The 23,183-nt window shown below is 34.4% G+C and overlaps 1 pseudogene; it reads right to left on the bottom strand.

The window, feature by feature from the left end:
* Window positions 1-617: 617 nt before the first annotated feature.
* LOC138857738 (uncharacterized) overlaps window positions 618-23,183 on the bottom strand; it is a 31,594-nt pseudogene continuing 9,028 nt past the window's right edge.

Genomic DNA, 23,183 nt, shown 5'->3' on the forward strand with positions numbered 1-23,183 from the left:
CAGTGTTTGTGCAAAGGCACCAAAAGCATCCGCACGATGACACAATTGAAAAAATTCGGTAAGCGGTGTTTTTTTTGGATTTACTTGTATAACTTATAAATTGGGAAGCTAAAGATACGTCAGGCAGCTCCATTTGACACGATATACCGGCCAATTTGGTAATGTGTTATTTAATTGAATTTGTTATTATTTGATATTTAATAATTTTCATTTATTTGAGGAGCATTTGCATTAGTATTTTCAATTTTAAATACAGCCACATCTCTTCTTCCCATACTTGTCAATATCAATAGCCGCGTTGTTGATATTTTTTAATAAATGACTGATCGCCATTATTGGTATTTCTTCGACGATATATTGGATATCCGTCAACCTGTATGACCGTATCGTTGGTGAAATCTTTAGGAAACAACGCTTTGTACATTTTCCGTCTACCATGCATGGCGATGAACGATTCAGATCTCCTCTCGACCACGAATCATGTTTGTAGTAACAATATTAAACAATAATCAGAATACAAATCAGTAAACAGGTCTGGACTATCGATGTCTTCAGCACGTATATTGTCGATGAACCAAATCAAAATGTAAGCATGAGGTTATTCTCATTATTTTCACTCAACCGAATACATCCAACAATTTTGTAATAAATTTAATTAAAGACTTCAGTTTTTGTTTCAAAACGCTTGCTGTAATGTCATGACGATGTGTTGCATTCCAGATGTGGGTATCAGCAATGAATTTAAGATTATCATCTCTTCTTCAAATCACGATTTGCCGCGTAGCAATACGGTCTCCAACCACGATTCCATCAACGTCGCCAACAACAGGTCCGTTGAACCTACGTATATGCTCTTCAGCCGGTGTTATATCAGGATCTCTTACAATAACGTGATTGTCACTTTGTAACTTGAGCATTTGTGATTTGAAGCGTCCACCTCGCCGATGATTCGCCCGGCAAAAGGTGAATTGAGGTTATTGTAATCGAAAAGTGCATTCACGCGATTGGTAGGCAACAGTACATTTGTAAAAATTTATGAGATTCGTTTTTCATTGGCAGCAATCAACCCACTTTGTGATAAACTTGGCCTTCGATTTTGAAAGTAGAATTAAATTGTTGACCGTTTGCAGCATTATTTTGAACAATTTCTGTTGCTCCGAACGATGTCATTTTGAAACATGAATTGAATGCACGAATTGACTTTAGGAACAGGCTAGAGTCTGGATCTGTACCGATAAGTAAGCAGTTCATTGGTTCAGGTGGTGTTTAAATTTCTATTATTTGTACTTTTCCTGATGAGAACACATCCTGACTGGCTCATTTTAAAGATTAGTGACCGACAATGCGGGCATTCCTTCTCGAAAATGCCAATGATCACGTTGGAATGAGCATAATATTCAACATCAGGCTCATACTGGAATGCTAGTTGAAGGAATGATCCTGATGTAAATGCTCGATGTACTTGTTGCCGTTGTTGGTCAATTGCTCTACGTCTGTTGACTATGAATCTGTGGGCTTCTCTTCGATCTAATTTTCTTCGTTGATTTCTTTCATCTCGGGCCTCTTGCGATTGTGATTAACGTAACTGCGCCATGCTCACGTTGTTTCTTGATTTGTTTGTTTGACGGCTGTAATTGTCCCCTTTCCGTGTTGTTGGCATCATTGACTATACATAAAAAATATGAATAAATTAATTTGAAATGCCGGGAGTTAATAATTTGCGCGCCTGCTGCCTTCCTTGAATGTGGTAGCCGTTGCTCAGTTTCCCTCTCCGGTATCGCACCCTGATTTACCGTTACCCGTTACATCTATAGTAGGCGCAGAACCTACCATCGATTATTATGATTAATATTATTAATTTGACTTAACTTTTACAATAATAAAACACATATATTTATTAAACACGTAAACGTTTTTGTTTTAATTAGAAACTAAAACTATCACTATTAATAACAACTACCGTTGTTGTCGGAGTACAACACACGTGTTGATTTATATTGTATCATATTGAGTAATCAATTGTAAGAGAAAAGTGTCGTTATTAAATGAATGAATTCAATTTGAGTAAATATTAACTTAAGAGTTGCACTTATGATTCAATTATATAGTCCAAAACCAACACTTTGTCAAAAGCTCAACAAATATTTTTTCAAATATCAAATATTTCAACCAATGAAAATGTGTTTTTTGAGTGCTAACTGGCTACGAATAAATTGTAAATCATACAAAATCTTGAAAATGTAAACAAAAAATCAGATTTTTTTCCAAAAAAATAAAGAAGGTAATATTTGGGGTGGACCACCCTTAAAATTTAGGGATATGGAAAATAAATTATGTCCGATTCTCAGACCTTACCAAAAAGCACACCAAATTTCATCAAAATTGATCCAACCGTTTCGGAGTTTGGCAAAAAACGATTTTATCTATTTTAGGCACAAAGATACGCTGTTAATAGAATAACACGCTTTCTCAATTTCATTAAAACTAACTAATTCGAAAATCTTTATATTAGGTATATGGCGGTGCGAATTTGGGTGATTTGGCTTGAATATTTTTGGAAGACAATAAACCTATTAGGGGGCAGGACAACGTCCACTTTAAACAAATTTTCAAGCAACAGGCGCCCCTCATTATTAAGATTCGTTGCACCAAATTACGGTTGTGTGGGTTAACAACCGTTAGGTAACCAAAACTGTTATATTCTGTAGCAACATGTTGCAAGAGTATAAAAATGGATTAGTTGAGTTTTTAATTTAAAGAGAGATATGCCTCTGTACATTTTTCCCAATGTACATATATGTACGAATACTTTCTCCTTCAACCCATTCAAAAGTTGCTATTCATAAGTCCAAACCTCAAAATTTCTGGACTAAAAACTTACTTACAATAAATCAAAAATGAACAAGTGGCCAACGTCATCCAATCGCAAGCATTCACTTCCCCTCCCAACAAATTAGCATTATCTTTAGCATAGTCACATGCTAAAATGCCCACAGCCTCTCAACCAACCAAACAACAACACGTGCACTCTTCACAGCTGTATTTTTGCATTACAAACAGAATCTTTGGAAACCCATCACCATTGGTGACATAAGCCGATTTAAGATTTCAACGTTTGTCCATGGCAAGAACATTACCTAACCGACAATAATAGCAGCAACAGCAATGAAATACTATCGCTGCGGACTCAATGGCTACTTCAGTATAAACGGATAAGTGGCCGACGGCTAGGTTGGCAGGTTGGTAATTTTTGGAGAATATTTTCACTGCATTTCAGCAGATTTTCCTGGCTTCACATAAGCAATGAACACCGAGCATACATGAGCGTGGTAGATGATATATGTATGTGTAGTATGGACGGTTCCTTGTCACACAAATGCGATTACCTGTATTTGCCTATTTGTCGATGTGGCGAAAGCTGCTCAGGCCGATGATGATGGTGATGGTGATGCTGGCAAAGAGATTGTGGTGAGCCACAAGCGCAATAGCAACCCTCAGCAGCTTAAATATGCGAATGTATTAATGCATATGTGTGTATACGGGCGCTTGTGAGTCACCCCACAGCAATGTAAATATTGTGAGCCATCATGAATGCTAATCGGCTCCGCGTGTCCACAACTTCGCACACATTTTTGCGCTGGTGAACATGTATCAATGGCATATTATTGTCATCGCACGTTTTTAAATGTTATGTGCAAAGACAAAGGCAACAAAAAGGGTCAAAGTGTCGCATAAATTCGACTTTGTGTAATTGTGGAAGTTATTGTTTGTTGTCAGTACGTCTTCACTTTCGATTAAAAGGACGCAATGTGCCAAATACCTGTTGAAAGTTTCATTATTCACAGTTTGAGATACGATTTTGTATAACACAACAGCAGTTTAGACTCTTATGTGCGAAAAAAATTTAAGCGAAGTTAGAGTTAAAGAAAAATTTAAAAGTAGTCGATTGGCCCTAAAAATGGAAAACAAATCTACTTTTTCGCATGCAAAAAAATTTTGATACTTATAATTGTTATTGTTCTCGACAGCGCTTGTATACTTGGACGTAAACTTCATATGTGTTTAATAGTCTTACATTTTAAAGCAAAAAGTTTTCCCATTTTCCAAATAAAAAAGTTTTCTTAAAAGCCAATGGGGGCCACATATATTTTTTAACAAATAAGGTATTTAAAATATCACTAACTTGAAAGTTGGTGTGGATACCGGCCGTTTACAAACATTTTTATACAATACATAAAATGGATAAATTGGATATTCCTATCAAGTTTTGTTGACAACTTATTAGGAGCGTACCTGGACTTATATATAAATCATTTTTCGATACTCACTAAAGGCCTCACGCAGCCAAGTAACATGTCTCCATAATTCCATCGCGATATCTCCTTCATAACTCTGATCATTTTGATTATATTACAAAAATTATACTCTGAGCTATATCATATTATTTCGCGCTTACAGTGAATATGGCCGTTAGGAGTGGTCCATAAGTCCAGTACATGAATTCATCATTTTATAGTCCGCTATCATCGACTGATAATTTACATTATTGAAGACAATGTATTTAAAAGCGAATATTTAATAATTTGTACATGAGGATCTAGGAGCGTGTTATTTACTCAACCAAAGATTTTAGATTCAAGATTCAAAAATGCTAACTTTTCGAATGAACGCTGTGTCATTTAAGTTTTTGTCAGAATTGTCCTAGATAAGTTCAATAATAGCAGGTACGATAACTCGTCAGATGAGATAACTTTCATGGTGACCAAGAATTGTATGCAAATTAAGTTTTATATTTCATATATGTATCTTATATACGATACTACTTATAGATAATTAATGTACACGTACATATACGCTTCGAAACAAGAATTTTTCAAACAATTTTAACCTTTGTCGTTTTCACATGTCTTCTCATTACAAAATTGAAATATTTATGTATGAGCTCGTTTTCACTTCTACATTACTAAGCAGCCAATTTGAATCAAACATAGTCCGGCCACACATATTTTCCAAAACCACTAGCATAGACAATAAAATCCTGGGCATGGTACGAAGATCAAGCGACTTATGCGCCTGACATGATGTTATCTCTCGCACATCTCATCAAAACGTCAATGCGACCGACAAGTGCGAAGTGTGAAGTGTTCTTTTTGCGGCATAAGCGAACATGAGTAACAATGTGGTGATAATTGTTAAAAAACATAAGCTGCGTGAAATCCAGCGAATTCAATTTTACGCGTTCTTGGATTGCTGTGTTTGTTAACATGATTTCGCGCTTCGAAAAAGGAAAGCTGAGTGGCAAAGCGTCGGGTGGATGCAGAAAGCGAAAAACTGCAACGACAAGTGTAACACATACAATATTTGCTCGCCTTTTCATCGCCATCCGATTAAGGGCGATAACAAAATATGAAATTAATTGGTTCCATTCTTTGATTCCTATTCTTGGTTTCCTCCTCATATTTATACCCTGAACAGGGTGTATTTAGTTTGCCTCGATGATTGTAACACCTAAAAGAAAACGTCGGAGACCCTATAAAATGGATATATAAATGAGCAGCATAACGATATAAGTCGATTTAGCTATGCCCACCCGTGTGTGTATATACGTGAACTAGTCTCTCAGTTTTGGAGATAACGATCTGAAAATTTGCACATGTTCTTTTTTCTCCAAGAAGCTGCCATACAAACTAAACGATCAAAATCAAGTTCTTGTATGAAAAACATTTTTATTCGATGCGATATCATCACGAAATTTAGCATGGGTTATTGTCCGAGGCAGCGCTACAAAATTTGAAGAAATTTTTTAAATCTATAACTATACTATATAGCTGCCATACAAACTGAATGAACAAAATCAAGCTCTTGCATGGTATTCTAGCTTCAATGCAACCGAAGTTCCCGTTTGATCTTGTTTTTGTATACATTCGATTTCGGCATAAAATGTGGGCAGTCTGTAGTGATGTATTTGTTGCCACAAACGCAGATTGTAACCACAACGCATATAAAAATGCATATAAATGGACAAAATGGGAAACTAGTAGTTAAATGGCATTATAAAAATGCAACTTTGTTGGAAAACTTTATTTTAAAGCTACAATCATGAAATCGCTGCGTTTTACTAGCTTTTTATGCAATACTCAAGATTTGTAATAAAAGTTTTAGTACTTTCCCAGGCATTTATTGAGTTAAAAACTAGGGCAATAAAAATGTTGTCAAAATGTATTACTTAGCGAATTTAGTTTTCTGCAACTACATAGTGTCTTAATTTGAGTATACATCACAACGTAGAATTATAAAGAGAGCTTAAAGCTCCAGAAGGAAACGTGAAGACACTGTCAAATATATAAGATATGACCATGTCAGTCAGTCTGTATATACCAGTTGTACCGGTATGAAATGAGCGTCAAGATAGAACATTTGTTGTGAACAGCCTTAATTATTTTCTGTTTGTTTGGTTGGCATAACATCTGTCAAACATATTCAATAGCATCATATTTTTTCATTGTGTTGAAAATATCAAATTTTGTTCTGGAAAATGATGATTTGCGGAAACCATTAATTTTTTGTATCCATTTGAAGAAAAGTGTTGCAGAGTCGCATTGAATGTTTGTCGAGGCATATGTTATGGTGATCATTCTCTATCAGAAGCAACATGCAAAAGATGGTTTCAACGGTTCAGAGATAATGATTTTGATGTGAGAAATGAAGAAAGTGGAAGACCACCAAAAAAGTTTGAAGACTCCGAACTGCAAGCAATATTAGGTGAAGAGTCAAAAGCAAGTGGCAGCCATGTTAAATGTTGCACAACAGCCAATTTCCGGCCGTTAGAAAGCTACGGGGAAAAGTGTGAAAAAACACTTGTAAAATTTTGCTTCAAACACACAAAAAAAATAAATTTTGCATCGAATTATCACTGGCGATGAAAAATGGATTTATTTTTATACCCATTAAGCCTACTGACATTGAAAAAAAATCTGAAAAATTTGTGTAAGCATTTTTATTGAAAATTACGGGTTTTTTCGATTTGAAGTCGAAATTGACTGATTGCGTTAATTTTTGACAGGTACTCTTGTACTTAAGAACTAATTTTCAAGTAATTTTATAAGTATAAAATTATAAACATATATATGGTATATGGAGTAAAGTCAGCCGGACGTTTCAAAATCGGGAATAGTTATAGCAATTAATAGGTTTTCGATTAATGGCGTTTTGTGGCAGTGGCCCAATTACGCCCATCTATGAACTCGTCCTCACTTTTTTGCCAAGGAATGCATGTACCAAGTTTCATTAAGATATCCTAATTTTTACTCAAGTTATCGCTTGCACGGACGCACAGGCGGATTAACATGAGCACATAAGTCAACATCGTTCCCATCTCAAGGTAACGTGAAACGTTTTGTACAAAAGTGGTGTGGCTTTTATTGAAGATCGATCAAAAAGACAAAAGTATTTGGTTTCAAAAGGACAGTCTGCACTAATCCAACAAAATAGGTACGAGCTTCTGCGCCGATTTGTGGTAATGGAAGAGAATACATTCATTACCGTCCGATAAACGGTTGTTGCTCGGTGAAATTGGTTTAAAGTACCCGAAAACCAAAATATTTGAAAGGAAGGTTTTAGCCAATATGTATTGAGATTCACATGGATTTATTTACTCTCTTTTCATTATTGTATCTACTAGAAGGCAATTAAAAAAGAGAAAGAAAGTTGAAAATAAGATGCTATTAAAGTTAAGAAAAAAATTCAGACCAAAGAATGTTCAGCACGTGTAGTATGTATTCTGAAATTGTAAAATGGTACACATTTCCTCAGCATTTTGACGCAAATTATCTACTTAGTATCTACCTCGATTATTTCACTATATCTTAAACAACGGTTGTGTGAAAAACTATTATTATCTGTGTATTGTCCACACTGATTCATATCCATATAAATAGTTATGTTTTTAAACATTATCTTAAAAAAACGGCTCGACAATTGACAGGTCCACATATTCGCCAGTTAAGCCCAGATAGCAGTTTGCTCTGCCGCATATTGTAAATCCTCCAAATAGTACGCATAAGGTGTGCTGTTAAAATCGTACACGCGTCATCGGGCTGATCATGGGTGGTCTTTTTTTTTTGTTTGGAAGTTTGCAAACTTCTCACCATAATTGAAATGTATTAGCATTGTACCAGTAATCATTTCTTAGTTTTCGCATCACGACAATACAAATTATGCTCGCGATAATAAAAAGTGACACTTGCGGTCCTGGTATTATAAGAAGCAAACAACAACAGCAAACATGAACAAAAAATTATTATTAGGAACTCTGTGTTCCTGAAGTGCAATTCTATTAGCGATTTGACTCTACCTTAACTGCTGTGGTCGCAAATGCCATTGTCGTAGATTTAAAGATGCGCTTGCCATTTGGTGGGTGTCACGTGCCGCCCATTAATTTATAGCCACCCAACCAATTCAGCAATCAAACCACAGCTAACAATTCCAAACCCACGCTGGTTGGATACCCACATATATACACGCATATCCAGTATGTAGTTGGCTGTAAATGTGCCTTTATCACTGCGGTATTTAAGTGCCACAAAAGGACACGTGCCTGCCGTCGTCAGTGGTGATGGCGGCAGTGGCGTCGGCGAAGATCGTTCGTACTACACACCTTCTATCATATTTTTGTAGTGTAAATAAAAAAATATTTTCTTTGTTGTTGTAACAGTAGTTCAGTGAAGTACAAATTACCGCAATACAGGATATCCGTTGCGCCATAATTTTTATCTTTCACTCGTAGCTGACACGCTTTTTATTCGTTGCGTGTCTTTCTTGAAATGGAACAAAGTGAGATGCACAGTTAGTTTTTCTTTTTAACTGAATGCAAAGAAATCATAATCACGTCACGTGGAGTACTCGTATTCACATTAATTATATTATTTCTTTCTTCTTGCAGTGCGTTGCCTCTAATCTAAAATTGGAAGTTTTTAGAGAATTAATTACCTAACGGTCATATCTCTATATTTTAGCTACTATAAAACTGTGCACTAATTACTAGTCTCAATAAGTTTAAGGAAACTTAGCCTATTAGCTTAAGGAAACTGCATTCACGGATGCCCCCGAGCGGGCCAACCATCTGCCTTTTCGTTTAATCCTATTCCCATATGACTGGGTATCTGGATAATGTTCACCGAGTTTTCCACTGAGAGTTTAGTCATTGCCTCCTTACATAATCTAACGCAATGAGATTTTGAGTTGGCACTGCGGATAGCCCTTATTACCGCCTGGCTATCCAATGGTTAAGTGATGGCCTTACTGGTTAGAACAGAAACCCACTCAATGCCGTCTGTTATTCTAACAATTTCGGCCTGAAAGACTGAATTTTAGTAATTTTGTTTGAAGCGGTTTTCTGTGTATAGATTGCTATAAAATAAGCTTGCTTCTGTTCCTGTTTCATTCTTTGATCTAACGGGGAATACATAGATTTCGGTGCTGGTATTGTCGATCACAAGTCCACTCATCTCTACTGGGAACGAAAAACTTTGCTTTTAACTCCCCCCCTTTTTCGGTCCCTTTGCCAATCTTGTCCGAATTCAGTTTCATGATCGAGTATAAAAACCATGTCCGCATAGACGCTGCACCTGGCTCCAATGTCTTGCTTAAAATCTTGAGCCGGCTGACCGGATTAAAGGAAGACCTCCAGATACTTGCTTGAGGTGGTTTAATGCAGAGCTTTTTCATTATTTCCTTCCATCATACCCTGAAATTAATATGTTCTCTCCAGCTTAGTATTTTATCTAAGATAACTCCAAGATATTTCAAAGACCTCACGAGTGCAATAGTCTTAACCCTTAAATAATTGCGATTAAATTGCGAAATTTTTGTCTTTCTTTGTGAAAGGAGAGATTTCTGTTTTCTTTGGATTAACAGCGAGATCGTGACTTTCCGAGATATCAAGGATCGTCCCTATGAGTCGAGATAGTCCTCCATTGACAACGACACGGAAGTCGTCCGCAAAGCAGCCACCCTTAAAGTTTTACTTGTTGATTAGCATTAATAACTTATTGATTAAGGATATCCAAAATCCGGAGGATACGATACCTGCATAACTTTAATTACGTTGTAATTAACGACGAATCCTACGAAAAAGCGGGTTCGAAAGATATTATATTACTATTCGCTTGTAACAAAACCAACTGACTATGTTAATTATATTTATATAAATCTACATATAAACTATAATTTGTTTAAATATTTTTGAAATTGAATAACAAATATAAGTTATTATATAAAGTATTTAAAATATTTTATTCGTATAATGGTCCCTGTAATTGAGATATTTTATCAATTTAACTCTTAGAGACTGTTGGGTTACCACTGCATTCTACGGTCATACGTTTCAATATACTTTTTGCTATTTCTTGTTCTCTATTTATTGGCCTAAAACATTCAAGGGCAAACATTAGAAGTCAAAAGTACAAAAAAAGTTTTGTAGTCCTACAGAGACCTTAAAGGATTTTTCCCTTGATTATGATATCATAATCCATCAACTTTCTTGCACAATTCTCATTACATCGAATAATCATGTTTACGGGCTTTGGTAATAAATGCCACGTCAAAATTTGATCTTTGATTTTCCAACTCAAAAAGTCACCTCAAAGAAAAAGCTATACAATGCGAAACCTATTCGAATTAATTTTGCTCGATATTTGAACATATGTACATACATATGTATGTAGTGCAAACAACAACTACAAATAATACGCGTTGCTTTTCCCTTGAATTGCTGTAAGTCTCAAACACACCACAATTAAGACTAATTATACCTATGATCCAGTACTTGTAGCTAAAAATACTTATTTTAAAAGCATACGTTAAGAAAATACAAGTTCACAGTTAGAAAGTGGCAGTTTGCAACAAGAAATATTACAAAATTAATATAATATTAACAACAAAATAGATACATAGTTACATATTTGAATATTTATGAATTTAATATCATTTTTATAAACTCAAATAATTTTTCTAAGATGGACGTGTGGCATTTTGACAGACGGCATATGGTGCGTAGAAATTGTAGAATTAGGGGATGCCCCCAAAGAAACCACAAAAGCAAACAATTGTAAATATACGAAAGTACACGAATACAAATGCGGACACAAATAAATAATTTTTACTGAACGCATGTGTGCATTTATCAACCCTTTTGGACAACCATTATGGTTGTGGCCGCCACTAGTCTGTTCACTCCTCTTCGTTTGCTTTGATCGTTGATTACAAATAACAATGAGTTGATTTCTTTTACATTTCCCGCCACAAACGCACGAGAGTATTCTGCATATTTGGCATGAGAACTTCTTCCACGATTATATTTCGGAAATCTCTGCTGGCAAATATTAATATAGCTTGTTGACACCTTTCATTTGCTGCAGCAGTCAAGTTAACCAAGTAAAAAGGGCTAGAACAAATTGGCATTTGTCCCCATATGTGTACCTTCCTCGCCGTTTGGTAAATCGGAAACGGAACTCAATCACTTATGCTTTGTCAGTGCAAAGAAAATAGTTGTTTTGTTGAGGGCAAAGTGATTGATTGTCCAATTGCACAAGAATACAAATCATCTTTAACAACTCGATCAAGCTACTTACACACATATGTACTAAACTATAGTATGTACATAGTTATGTTCATGTGTATATTATACATACCTTGCGAACCGAAAGCCCACCAAGTCACAGACTACATATATTCTTTTCATGCACGTGATATTTGCCACGAGTCGGCCACAAATTAAAAATTCTTCTACTTTCTGATTCCTTGTAAACCGGTATTGTTCCATATTAGTCGGTTGTGTTACTGCATACGTACTACATTAATTACTCGTAGCAACCTCTATTCAGTTAAGACTGTAATGTTAAGTATTTTTCCAAACAATTTGTTCCACATTATACCATAAAATGAATTAAGGAGAATCTTGATCATAATGATGTCACTATTCCAAAAACCTAACATTGTCAAAATAACGCCATTGTTGATTTAAAGAACATAGATTCGAACAGTGATGGGAAATTTAATTGTATTTAATTCTGCCCATTACCCCGGCACCAACACTCTGAGGAACTACTTATGTAAGAACCTGTTCGAAATATGTTACTTTATTATAAAATAATTTTCACAAAGGTCTAGGTGCGTCGACAGACATCCACTCTACCTACCTACCTTTCTACCTATAAAAGAATAAATATCTACGTGTTAGTGATTGTTTCAATTGTGTACTATTTAATACGAAAACCATTCACTTCAGAATAAACCCCCCGAGAGTTGCTAATTGAATTTTTACCTACAGCAACCTTTTCACGTTTCTTTCATCAATCTGTAATCGGCTGTGACCCGAAGACATCTTTTGCCCTAGATTGACATCATATCTAAAGATGTTAAACCATTTATAAGGATTTGAGTGCTCCATTTTCTTTTTATTGACGCTATTGTACATACATACAATCTACACGCCATGCAGGGAGAATGTAAACGGTTATTAAACTTAGATTTTCTTTTCAACCCACCAACCAAGCATATATATATGGAGGTAAATTTCGTGATATTTATCTTCGAAAAAAAATTCAATGAGGCATCATAGAAAAAAAAAAGTTTAAAATTAAGATTTCTTTAAAAACTTTTTGGACTCGACAGCGCAGAGTCCGTTTAAGCAACCTCATCTGCAGATGCCCATATTTTTCGCTAAAGTTTTCTGGTCAGTATTGAAATATTTGTTCGTAGTAATTTCTCGGCAGGGAATACGAGGATATGGACCTTTGTACGAAGGGTAGTGTCGCATTTTCTCTCAAAATTGCTTTCTAAGCTATCATTAACTCACTTTTGCCAAATGCTTTCTGACCTTTACATCTTTGCTGATATAATTTTTAGCAAAATGTCCTGCGGCATCCTTTCCACCGCCTTTTGCCACATCAAGCGAATATGTTTTATTGTGTGTGGGTGAGCACATTAGCTCAGTGGAGGGAAAATGCAAGCGTTTCATTGATTCATGATTTATTGGAACAAAATGGAAAGGCGATTCGTTCAAAGTGTCATTTTCATAACACGAAATCTTTTTATTGCAGCTTAAAATTGAATTTAGACTCTTTTTAACCGAAGTTGCTTCTAGATCAATAAATAGAAAAATACAAATACATATATATGGCACTACAAAATGTCATTACAAAATTCTATACTGAGTTTTTATTGATTATGCTTCATTACATAATATTAGATATACATATGTATATATAAGCAAATTATCAGTTTTTGTTTCAATAATTTATATAATTTTTTTCTTCTCCTGTAATTTTATGAAAAGAGATCTTATGTTATTTTGCATTTTAGGTGACGATATATACATAGTTATATACGTACATATGTACTTTATATTAGGTCAAGATTATTATTGCAGTAAATGGGAAATTTTATTTAACACAGTTAGAATGATCTGATTTATGTCAAATATGCATTATTATATTCGATAAATTATTGACATTGTTTGAAGGTAATTTCATAATGCCTCTCTCTCAGAAACGCTACTTCCTATTGTAAAAATCTGGGACAGTCGATATTCACAATATTCTTTTGAGGCGAATTTCTCACTAGCAAAATCATTCGTCATACACAGGAACAGGTAGTAATCACTTGGTACCGGGTCCAAACTATAAGGTCCGAATGAAGAGTCGTAGGGAAGCAACTCATAGTATATGGTTGGCTGTCAATTCCAGCAAAACCTTCCTGACCATGAATCCGGGCTTGGCCACCGTTTACACCGATTCACCTCACTTGACGTTGTGGTAACTAAGCCGCTTTTCCCAACTAATAACCATCCGCTTCAGAATTTAATCGATTTTGTTGCAATTCAATAGCGATTCTCAAATGCAAATTCGGTCCTGGTCGTGTGGTGCCCATGCATGAAGCATCTTTTTATATGCAGCCTTATTGAAACAGTTCTAAGCGGGGTTTTGTGCAATTGGACCTCCAGAGCATGGTGCATCTTTGACATCACAATTACCGGAAAAGAATCGCCGAAACCGAAATTACGTGTATTTGGTAGCAGGACCATAAATACTATTCACATTTCCAGCATCCTGACCTGCGTTTTCACCTTTATTGAAGAAAAACTGTAAAATCTTCCCAACGAAATAAATCGTGACTCAATAGCACTAATAGAACACTAGATACAGATTACGAAAGCCATCTATTGGAAAAATAATAGATTTATTTTTATTGGACCTTATATACATTTGGTGTGGGGACATGAGCTACAAATATAAGAAAACGAAATGTTACATAAGGCTGACAAAAATGCAAACACATATTTTTGCTCCTTATCTCACTCACCGCTTCAAACTTAAACTCAACCAATAAAAGTTCCGTGGTAAACTTCAATGACACTGTCTTATTGTTGTCAAAAAGGCCAATTTAAATAAATTACCCTTCGTCGTTTTGACAATCTTGCTTCTGGTTCATTTAATTCGTAAACACTTTTCTTTTGTCGCCGTTGTCGACGGAGTATGACGCTAAGTACTATTTCTTCCGAATTACTCATTTAAATATTTTATTTGCCATCGCCTTGTGGTTTCATCTAAACCAGCAGTCGGCACCTTCTAATGCTCGCACTCGCTTTGCGTTCACACTGCCATTCTCTTCTTATATATCAGAATATATGTTTGTAAAGATACTTGTATATATGTAAATTGTAAATACATTTGTTCATAGAGTTTGCCGCATCAACATAGAGACTTACTTACATATGGATATACTTTTGCCCTTGTTGTTTTGCTTCGAATATTGAACGATTAAAACTGAAATAATCATAATCGTAATAAAAAATATTTATGTGCTTTTTAAAATGTATAATGTTTCAGCCTAATATCATTTGCACCATGGATGGAAAGTACAATATATATTCATTCACTTATTTTAGATCGATATAAAGATACAAGTCTACATCTATGATCTAATGGAATAAATGCATAGAAATATGGAAACGGTAGTTTTATGGAAATTGTTGTTTTTTTAATTTTCAGGAATGTTGTCGAGTTTACAGTCGTGACAGGCTAAAATCCGGTCATTCCGGTTGTATAGGGGTGGGTGACCGTGAAGGGTTTTCCATGAACAATATTGAGTATAAATTGTCGAAACGAAATTTAACAAAAGTATTAAAACTATTCAGACGTGAGTTTCTCTGTGTAACGGTCCTCCAACATTTCAAGGCCTCAAAATAGGCGTTTGTTTCCAACTTGACATGCTCATTTAAATGAAATCCTTTTCCAGCTTCTTGGTGGATGTGGGACCAGTTCATAGCATAACGCCTTCAATTTAAAGTTCCTATCAAAGATTGATGAGCAATAGTGTTAAAAATGCTGCACCTGTCGGTCACAAAACTTTTTCATTTGTGGAAATAAGTTAACAACTCATTAAGATCTAATTACAGTCACCTAACCCCTGGGACTTTCCGGTTCTTGGGATGTAACATTTGATATGTGACCGTTGAATATGTTGGAGTACATTTGCCGTAACACTTATGAACCCATTGCTTTGAATCAACGGAGTGTTTTCGAACAGTAAACAATGTATTATCGAAACATCAAAGTAGTTTTTTCCATAGTTAACAAAAATAGCACAGTTGGCATTACTTTGAGGCCAATAACTTCCGATTAAAATAATTCGCATGGTTCTTTGACTATATTCTAATCAAGGATGTACTCGTATTATTTATTAAAAATTTCATAGCAATATTAAGATATAAACTTATTTGATAATTAGGCGGGGAATGTATGTACATGCATAACTAGTACAGATAATTCAATAATAAATAATAGAAACAAAGAGTAGCTGATTACCTCTCTTAGCGTACGCTTACTATTGCGAGAACCTTGGTGTTATTTTTTATAAATATGAAACTCTGTTATCTCTTCTGTTATCTTCAGCATGGAAACCACTGTACACAGAACTTTTTCTGGAAGCAGGGGACGGAGGAAACGCCTTTCTTCAAGATTTTTTGCACTTCAAATACGGTAATTTTAGTTTTTGTGGCGTAGTGATCGAAAGATGTGGCACAGAAAGCGACAAACCATCCATATGTACATATGTATATACTTGTACTTATTAAACTTATCTACTCATTCTATGAAATGGTCCTAAATAGAATTTGACCTGACAAAAAGTTTCATATGTAGGTGTGTGCCTTTCATCACGGGAATACTATTATTAGGGAATCATGCTTTCGCCATTAAAAATTTCTGCCATATTTAAAAACCTAAACTCTTTATGCATTGATTCTTTTACAAACAGTATATGTACATAAACAGTTAGACAGAATATATATATATATATATATATATGTATATATATATATACATACACACATATAAATACGGATGTGTGTCATAGACATATCTTCGTTGAGCTATACGAGTATTCCGTGTGCAACTGACGAAACAATATTTTTCTAAATCGGCTTTAGGTCATAAAAAATAATAGGTTCTGCAACTCCAGTTGAAAAAAGTTCAGTTCAGAATGTTGTCTAATACTATATACCAGTAAACCAATTCATTTAAACAAACAAATATCACATACCATATATTCTAGAATTTCGGAAATTATCATGATATTAACTTCCCAAGAGTATATCAAAAATATTTAAACATGTTTTTATAAATTTTACGATTAGAAATAAATATATATGCGTATATATTATAGTTTAAGGTTATGCATTTGCTTTTAATTGATTAACTTGTCTAATTTATAAAATATATACTTGTATATTATAAATTCTCGTCTTTTTCATCTTTGAGTGTAAGGAGAGAAGAAGTATCCAGGCATAATTTCGTTAGCCTTCAATTACATGACAAAGTTTATTATTATTATTATTATATCTTTATATAGGAAAATCAAAAATAAACTGAGCTTCATATGTTTTCCGAAATGTGGGTTGCTTGGGTTAACACATCCTACTAAATGGTATGTAGAAATGTGATATAGCAATACGGCTGACATTTCTTTCGCTCGCTTGGAACCGTAACAGATTGCGCGGTGCGTTCAACTCGCGTTAAGATGCTTCTTTACAACGTTTTCACATACTGTTTGTCTGCTATGGAACACATGCTGTGACAATGTTACCGATTCCAAGCGCTTTGTTAGTGAGCGCACATTCACCAACAACTTTATTTGTTTACTGATACCGACAATAAGGATGCGCATGATGATGATGGCCCTGCTAATACTCGTTGATGATTTCGGTACGACTTCCTATTCTTATCACAAGCAACACACGCCTCTGCCAGAGCGAACAGAGTACGAGTAAAGAGGCAATAATTTTGGGGTTTAAGCAGAAAACATATGAGGAGCGCTTTAAATATTCGCCTCCACTAAGGCATCAAAAAAGGTAAGAATACTATTTTACAATTAGAATTTTCGAACAGAAAGTTACTGAAAATGAACAATTTTGAAAAATATGCCTTTGGAGTATAAAAATATTTTTCTTCTCCCTTTTCTTTACTCAACTCATCCGAATTTAGAAATTGCGTTTAAAAAATAACAGTATTTATACGAGATGGAGATTCGCCGACTATTTTGTTTTAAAGTTGAAGCTTAAGTTGGAAGATAATTTATAACAAGAAAAATCATTAATTTCGGTTGCTCCGAAGTACAAGTATTACTTCACAAAACCAAACCATTCCGTACAAGAACTTGATTTTGATCGTTCAGCTTGTATGGCAGCTATGTATTTGCTATAGTGACTCGATCTGAACAATTTCTTATTTCAATAACCCATCCATTACTTTATTCAATAACCCATTTCAAATCTTGTGAAGACATCTTAACAAATAAAAATGTTGTCCCTTCAACAAATTGACTCCGATAGATCAGTTTGTATGGCAGCTATATGCTATAGTGACACAATATCGACGGTTGCGACAAATAACCAGCTTCTTTCAGATTGATATCTCAAAACTTAGGGATTAGTTCACGTATATACAGACAGACATTTCTACATCGACTCAACTTGTCAAGCTGATCATTTAAGTATGTATATATTTTATATGGTCTCCGACGTTTACGTGTTACAAACTTCTTTGCAAACTTAATATAATATAACTTAGTACATACATAAAACGTAAGAATTTAATAAGTTTGAGTAGAGACGTCCAATGAAGTCCGCCACCGCTTAGATCTGTGTTTATTGTAACAAAATTATTTCTACCTAGAGCTTGTCTAATCATATCATATTTTGGGAAAGACAAGAGCAATATTAGGATTGACCTAACCTAATCTAAGTAATATTACAAAAAAAAAAGTATTTTTTTAACTGTTTCCAAGACTGCTTGATATAAATACGATCTAATTAAATTTTATCGGTAACTCTGATCTGGTTATGTTACTTTAGATATAAGATCGATTTTGGATATATTTCTGTCCTCAGTTCATGAAACTATCAATGTTTTTGTAAGATTTGCGCTCATTTATTTTTGAACCTTTAGGTGGTTTGAATGAGGCAACGAAGTAAACAGAAAGACACATGTCGAAAACATATATGTATTTTATTTTTTTAAAACTTCTTCAATGAGCATTTCTTTTATAACTTTCAGTTGATATTCTCTTTTTAAGAATCAGTTATAATGTGCCATCATGTGCTGATCACATTGACATTGATACTTTCTTCCATCACTTTTAGATCCTTTCTATAATTTCCAAAATTATCCGAAAATTTATCCAGATTATTACGGAGATAGTTTAACTTTAACATAAACCTTTTCCAAGCTTCAATTTCCGGAACTGTTAAATCTGTATCTTTCATTAATTGCCATATTTGAGGACCATCAAATATTCCACTTTTAAACTTTTCCATACTAACTTCGAAATTTGTTTACAAATGTCACTAAAACCATATCCTTCCACGTCGAACACTTTAACAAATTGTTTTATCTTTCCTAACTTGTATTAAATCATCGAGTTCATTTTGAGGAAAAAACGTTGGTGTCGATGTTTCACCCTTATTACTTACTTATTCACATCCATTGCTAGACTGCACCGATATCTGGGTATTTGGCATTATTTCGGAGTAGTCCATGCGAATTACTTTTGAAACAAAAGCGAGATATTTATTGAGATATTTTGTAGACTATAATTCTAGATATGTATATCTACGTTTCATTTTTAGTAAAACCTTAAAACCTTCCGCATAGTTTTTCGCATATTATATATTTTATATGGTATATGTATATTTGTATGTATGTTTGTAACTTTTTGTGTTAGCATCACTTTCACATAAGAAAAAATCTCCTAAAACTATATAGCTAAAAGCATCAACTATCTATCATTTGAATAACAAATTTGCTCAAAAACATCTTTAAAGCAAGTCAGAATCATTGTATAAATCTACTATACTTATACAATGGTCAGAATACTACGTGTGACTAAATAATAAATATAGTTTCAAAAAATAAAATCAAAATGCTGCACTTCACACTAAGAAGTGTAAAAAAATTCTTAATATAAACTTACAGAAATTTTGACCGGAAAAGACTTGTTTTATTGTTAAAAAATCGTGGGAGGCTTTGCGCTATATTATATTTTGCGTATATCGAGCTTACCACACTTTTCTCAATAAAGTAGTCTCAAATTTTTCTATAGAGTTTTGTGCCATTAAAATCATTTATATTTTGAATCAGGCATTTTCTTCAAATAATTTGTTGAGCTCTAAATTTCGTTAAATATCGAAAAATACTTACCGGTGCAGAATATCGTAAATAAAAAGCAGAAGAACCTTCAAGAAAAAATAAATTTTACGTCAAGTTGTGAATCAGGTTCATCTGCCGAAAGTATTTTGATGCAATTGGTTTTTTCTTTGAACATACTGTTTAAAATTAAATTAAGAATAAATTATTTAAAGTTGTTAAAAGGATTTGTTTCTAGTCCGAATTAGACAATTCTTCAGCACAGGATATCGAAGAAGTACAATCAAATCCTTTTTTATTGTAAAATACAGATTTGAACGAAAGGCCGTCTGATTTTCCTCCATCAGAAGATGCCGGAGAAACATAGTCAAGAATTGATATTTTACATTAAGTAGTGATCTCTTTCGATGGCATTTACACGAGGAATCTCGAGATTTTATGACTATGAACGGTGTACCGCAAAAGGAAGTTACGGATTTAAAAAATTTATAGAAATGTTTGTAAAGTTGGAACGAGGTTTTATTCTAAAAGTAAATCGAACGTACTTTGAAGTACTGAGATTTTTTATTTTGTATTTTGTACTCCATGTTTACGTTTTCAACTATTACCGAGATTTAGATAACTGCAGCATAAAATTGGCCGGACTTAAAAGTTCCTAACAAAGTCTCTATGAAAATTTAAAGTTTTTTTACAAATTATCTGAAATAGATACGAATCAATAAAAAGATCTTACAAATAAATTAGACAACGATACCCTGCCAAATAGGGAACAAGTACGTTCCGCATAAGACAAAGGCAAAGTATTGCATTCTTAAACTCTTCGAGATGTTTATCAGAATGCAGACATTACTCTGCGTATATTTTTGACTATTCCCGCTACGAATTGTTCAGGAGAAGTATTTGTTTCCCTGAAAATGGAATTAAATCTGCTTATAACCCCGCCCATTTGACCATAAAACGGTTTCGTTAAAAACTACTTAAAGTGTGATAAATCAATCAGGGGTATTGTAGAATCTGATAGTTGTCAGAATCAGAATTGAAACCGATAAAAAAAATATAGTAGGTTTCATCAATTCAGATATTATTGGTTTGGTGGTTTTATTGGTTATGTTATCAGAAACAAAGCAAGAGGATAGTCGCTGACAGATTGGAAATGTAAAATAACAAATGTCATAATTATTGAGTTAATGAAAAATCCAGATATTTTAAGAGGATTTACAAAACGTCGGTCGATAATGGGATGTAAATCTGTAAAGTAAGCATGTATACAAGTACCAGGTGTACCAGTATGAAATGCCTTTTTAGTGAAAATTAAAAAAATTTTGAATGAGAAAGAAAAAATAATTATTCAAAGTATTGACCATTGTTTTTTTTTTTTATAAAATTAGGCCACCTAATTAAAATATTCGTATTTAGAAGCAAACCAATCAGACACCCAATTTTCGACTTCTACATAGGAATCGAGGTGCTGCTCAGCCAATGCGTGTCCCATCGATGAAAATAAATGGTAATCGAAAGGTGCCAAGTCTGGTAAATACGGCGGGTGGGGCAGCAGCTCCTAACCAATCACTTTGATTGTATCGTGAACCGATTTTGCTTTGTGTGCAGGTGCATTGTCGTGTAACAAAATTAATATTTGGCCCGATCTGGTCGCTTTTCGATCAATGCATTGATCATTTGTTATCTGTAGCGATTAGTATTAACAGTTTCCCCAGATTTTAAAAGCTCATGACATACCACACCCTTCTGATCTCACCAAACACAGAGCATTGCCTTCTTACCGAATCGATCTGTTTTTGCAGTCGATGTTGATGGTAGTCCTGGATTAACCCATAATTTTCTAAGTTCAGGATCTTAAAATAAATCCATTTTTCATCGCCAGTGACAATTCGATGCAAAACTGATTTTCTTTCGTGTCTTTGAAGCAAAATTTCATAAGTGTTCTTTCGGTTTTCCATTTGTCTTTCATTCAATTCATGTAGTACCCATTTTCCACACTTTTGGATCTTTCCCATACCTTTCATAAGGTCTGAAATTGTTTGTTGTGCTACATTTAAAATGGCTGCCATTTGCTTTTGACTCTCCACCCAATATTGCTTGCATTTCGGCGTCTTTACACTTTTTTGGTGGTCTTCCACTTTCTTCATTTCTCACATCAAAATCAATACCTCTGAACCGTTGAAACCATCTTTTGAATGTTGCTTCTGATAGAGCATGATCACCATAACATATGCCTCGACAAGTATTCGATGTGACTCTGCAGCACTTTTCTTCAACTAAAAACAATAAATTAATGCTTTCCGCAAATCATCACTTTCCGGTACAAAATTTGACATTTTCAACACAATGAAAAATATGATGTTGTTTGTTCAATAACTGTAAGGTTACTAAATATGTTTGACAGATGTCATGCCAACGAAACAGAAAAAAATAAGGCTCGTTCACAACAAATGTTCCCTACCAACACATTAGAATCTTTACGCTCTCACGTCATACCAATACACCTGGTAAATGCAAAACAAATTTCACATGGGATTTCCCTGATGCATCAAGTGCATTCTGTGATATCTTAAAAGTTTTGTCATATAAACAGTAACAGTTGATTCGATATTGGTTTTGTCATTAAAAACCAGAATTGGCTTGCAATTCTAAAAACTACGCAAAACTGTCGTGGAATCCACAACAGCCCTGAATAAATAAATATCTCAGTCTTCGACTATCTCTCTTATTGAGCGGACGTGTTTTCTTGACTACAGTTTTCTTTTGTGCCTTTCGCTTTGTTTTCGTAATTCACCTTGCATATAAGTGCACGTGCTTTTGGTTTGTTTCGTTCGTACGGTAACTCGCGTTGCTAGCGTACAAAAAACTAGTGTATATTGGTGATATTTTGTTTATTATGGCCCCAGGGCCTCCTAACCTCGGGGAAAATAGGTTTGCTTTGCTTGCCTCTAGCCCCAATCCCAAAAGAAAAAAACTGACATATAAACTTTTTGACAATTTTCCAGAACTACCCCAAATTAAAAAAGATTGCCCTAAGTTTGTTCTTATCTCCGCAACAGATTCGAACAAATCACTTTCCAAATACTCTTGCTTCGCTGTGCATAAAAGCTTAGAATCAATTAGTAAGGAAATTGTGTCTATCACTGAATTGCGTGATGGTAATCTACTTTTACTTGTTAAAAACCGGAAAATTGCTGAAAAATTTTTAACAACAAAGAAATTACATGGAATTTGTGATATTTCTGTGAAACTACATGACAATTTGAATTGCTCTAAAGGTACAATATATGCGCCATTCTTAAACGACGTTTCAGAAGAAGAAATTATCGATAATTTAAAAGATCAGGGAGTTACTTATGTCTATAAATTCACTAAAAATCGGGAAGGCAAACAAAAACCTATCGGAGTGGTTCTCCTTTCATTTGACCTCTACAAACTTCCCGAAAAAATCGAAGTCTCATGGCGCACAATACGGATTAG

The sequence above is a fragment of the Bactrocera oleae genome, chromosome 6 (assembly GCF_042242935.1).
Source record: "Bactrocera oleae isolate idBacOlea1 chromosome 6, idBacOlea1, whole genome shotgun sequence".
Taxonomy (NCBI): Eukaryota; Metazoa; Arthropoda; class Insecta; order Diptera; family Tephritidae; genus Bactrocera; species Bactrocera oleae.